This window comes from Pinus tabuliformis, chromosome 7 (assembly GCF_031772625.1).
Source record: "Pinus tabuliformis cultivar Carrire ecotype Pingquan chromosome 7, CPIR1, whole genome shotgun sequence".
NCBI lineage: Eukaryota > Viridiplantae > Streptophyta > Pinopsida > Pinales > Pinaceae > Pinus > Pinus tabuliformis.
The window spans coordinates 1,223,920,758-1,223,924,933 of NC_142293.1; the positions used below are offsets into that span (position 1 = coordinate 1,223,920,758).

A 4,176-nucleotide genomic window follows, 5' to 3' on the forward strand; every position below is an offset into this window, starting at 1 on the left:
TTAGAGATTTACATGAGGGAATCTATAGAAAAAGGGTGCAAAGGGGCTGAAGGTTTCACTTGAAGCATTCAGCATACAAAATCAGGGTATATTGTGAACAAAACATCATTGTTTTTAACAATAATGGCTCTTTGACTAGGAATGTATATGAAATGACACTAGGCTACAAATTTTGGAAATAAATGGGTCTAAGGGAAAATGAATTGAGGCAGGAAGGAGTCCCACATGCTCAATTCGTCGATAGCATCAGAGAATTTCTATTTGGTCCAATTTTACAGTTCATAGAGGTCGAAGTCACATTGGGTCTCAAAAAATTTATATTCCTAGTCAACTAAGGGTAACCTATCTAAGTCTATGATAAGGGGCATCCTTGAATTTTCTTCAACCATTTTAGATTTTGATTTCGAAGACATGCTGAAGATATAACTAAGCAAGGGCTATCATTTTACTAGGTGGTTAGCCGCTTGTTGTTGTGATGAATGTTGTGTATTTTATGATGGTTGTATCGGACCTGTGCATTCATCTAGATCAAAGAAGAAAAAGGAATGGAAGTAAAAAGAAGCAGAGGTAAAACATATGTATTGTATTTATGCATGGGGCTTAATTGTTTGGAGGGATAACCGTTGAGAGGAGCAGGATATTTATTGCGAGAAGGCAATGTTCAAGGTGGGATGAATTGATAAATATAATGGTTAATCGAATGGATGAATGGGAGTTTGACAGATGACGGAGGTAGAGTGATTTATTATTTTGTCCAGAGTAGGAAAGGTTGATTGGTGGTTTCTGGGGGGGGGGGATGGTAAGCGGTTTTGGAGAGAGGGGTTCCAGAGTGAAGAAGGGGAAGACATGTCAGCGACGAAGGTTTTATTAATTTAGCTTTTGGGACTACCCCCATGGCTAAATGTCAAAGGTGTTGGGGGGTTCTAAAGTGTTCCCCCAGCCATTTATTTGGGCGGGGAGCATCCCTGCAGTTGATGATAACTTGATGTTTGAAAATAAACAACAAAGTGTCAAATCAAACATTACAAAACATTTTAATTAGTCGTTAATTGATTTTTTGACTAATTAACAACTAATTAATCATATGTGTGGTGACATTTAGATTAGCATGCCTTTTTCATGGGATTTATTCTTCTTTTTCCATCTTTTTTGTTATTTTTGTATATGTATATATATATATATATATATATCTATATATATATATATATATATATATATATATATATATATATATATATATATATATCTTTCTTTTTTTCTTTTTTTTTTATCGTTTTTCTTTTCTCAACAAATAAAATGTAAAATACAAAGTAATTTTACACAGCAAGTACTTACAGGATTTTGGATCTATGTAAATATATGGATTATCAACACCTTTGTCTTCCTATTTCGGGATCCACTACTTGAGGTGATGTTTAGGGTTATGTCTTCATCCACACATGTTCTATGTAATTTCTTTACAACAATGTAATAGAAATATGTTTCTTTAGATTTGAAAAAAATGTCACTGTGGTTTTTTTAAGCTTCCAATGGAAGCAGAAAGAAGGATTAATGTTTCGGGATCCATCATTTGTAATTTCTCTCCACCATCCACCATTTGAGGTGATGTTTGGATTTTTTTGTCTTCCTCCAAAATAATTCTATGCTATTTATTTCCACTACTATAATAGAACTATAATTTTAAATGAGATATTAAGAGATTGGTTGGTTGTTTCTTTTGGATTAAATCACTCGAAGTTTCAATGAATTTGTGTTTTTCTGAAAATTTCTAGAAATTACATAAAATGTATTTTATATATTTCTTAAAAAATGTTTATTATATACCACAAACTGATTATTTGGAAATAAATTAGAAACATATTAAAGAATATATTAAAAAAAAACCCAAAATTATAGAAAAGAAACATGTATAAACTAAGCATTCTTTTCCTCTTTGATCTTAATCCAACTTACAATAATATACTCTTTATTAGCATATATAAAATACTCCTTATGGGAAAAATAGAAAATAAACATGTATAAAGTAAGAAATATTTCCCCTCTTTCATCTTAATCCAATACTTGTGGGTGCCCATTTTCTAAGGTTGTAGAAACATTCTTACCCTTGATTTGAGAGAGCTTAGCTACAATTTTCCCTGTAGATCCTGCAAACTCTAGAAAATAATTAAAAAAGGTGAATCTCACAAAATCCTGCATTTGTTGAACTTCCATATTCATATCATGGTCCTTAGACGAATCACACTTCAAAGTTTCCACTAACTCACTAATTTCATCCATTGTAGAGACCAACATTTCACGAAAGGATAGAGGCAAAGAAGAAATAGAAAAAGTTAATCCATTGTGATCAAGAATAGATAATGGAACCCATTATTCATCATTGACAATATTTGATGTAGTCATTTTCATGCAATAGAAGAGCCTCAATATGAACACCTTCATAACTTCTATTCATAATGCAAACAATGTTTGCACTACATTCATGTGTGCACAATCCTTCCATTCAAAGGCATAACATGCTTTATATATTTCATGAATTTCTTGTCTCATAAATGGATGAAGAACATTGGATTCTTCGAGTTCCTAGAATGCATTTTGTACCTTAGTTTCGTAAACATATATAATGTCATGTACCATTACACCAACTTCCTCCATGGAATTATTTGAATACTTTGCGTCACTAGGGTTGTCTTCAAAGGAGTTTTTTGTCGGAATACTTCTTTAATGTTTCACTAAACTGAGAGTGCCATTTTTTGGACCTACCTTAGCAAACATCCCACTGAATATGGAAAGAGTTAATCTCCAAAATGTTGGTACACGGTGCAAAATGACAAAGGTAAGTCTACGAATGATTCTTCCTCTAGGTGCATATGCTTCTTTGCCAGTAGCCTCTTTAAGATGAGACTTCCCTCTTATATCATTATCACCCAACAAAAGAGAATAATCTATTGAGAAACTCTTATTTTATTCTTGTTCAATCTACTTCCATCTTACATTAGATAACATACGTTCATAGAAATGGAAATGAAGAGCATCCATTCGTTCCTCATGATCAAATGTACAACCTTCCAAGAGGCCATAAATTCTATGGTTTTGAATATTAAGATAATGGTAAATTAGATGTGACTCTAGCTCAAACTCCAACAACAACCTGATGGTCAAGATTAGATTGTTGTAGTTGAGGATCCTCCATAGACTTGTAAAGTGTTGCCTTGAATTCTTGCACCACCTTTTCAACCTCTTCGAGAACTCTCTTTAGTAGGCCTACATGAGAAGGAAACACAATTGACTTCGCTTTCCTATATTCTCTGACTGCCAAGTCATACTCCCCTTTGTTGATGAATTCCCTAATTGTGCTGGCAAATTGAATATAGTACGAAATCTTTGCAGCATCCCTTGCACAAACCTTATTTTTTCAGTTTGGTACTTGGTGTTCAAAAAGGGGCCCAAAAGCATGGTTTGGAACAATATCCACATCATGAATGACATTACTGAGGTGAATTGTACCTGGACGTTTTGGATTTGACTCTATCTATTTTAATTTCAATTGAATATCATCAATTGTAGTTTTACAAGACACAAAGAAGTCAAAGTTTTCTTTGACAAGCTGCTTCTGTTGCTGTGTTCTGTCACGCAAATCAATTTTCAAGGATAGAGCACCAAACTCTAGGTTTGTTGCACTTGTATTTTGGTGGATACGAGATAAGAAACATTTTGAATCAAAATTTTCAGAATGGTACATTTCCTTTCCAATTGAATTTTAAGAGGGATATTAGAGCATTGAGCTTCCATTCCTCAATATCATTTAATTACCTCCTATTTTTATTTATTCAAGTGGACATTCATCATATGTAAGTATGTAAGTAAAGAAATTCCAATTATTTCAATAGCATACCCCCTTTGGGGTGGCTCTTCAAGTAGTTACCCCTTAGGAGGTAATATATCTCACTTGATATCCTTCCCTATAATGAGTGATCTTCTATATATAGAAATATCGACCATAGAAAATTAAATATGACTCAACATATACACATTAGGATCTTATATTCATATAAGGAAACCTTAGGAAAGAAGACCTAACTATCCATTTTTCATACCAAACTCAATGCACCCACACAATTCCATATAATCATTTCTTCCTCATCATGTTTTTACTTCATCATATTCGTTTGTTGCTGT

At 33.1% G+C, this 4,176-nt stretch overlaps 1 pseudogene; it reads right to left on the reverse strand.

The window, feature by feature from the left end:
* Positions 1-2,049: 2,049 nt before the first annotated feature.
* Positions 2,050-3,739, reverse strand: LOC149251794 (exocyst complex component SEC5 pseudogene; annotated as a pseudogene).
* Positions 3,740-4,176: the final 437 nt, after the last annotated feature.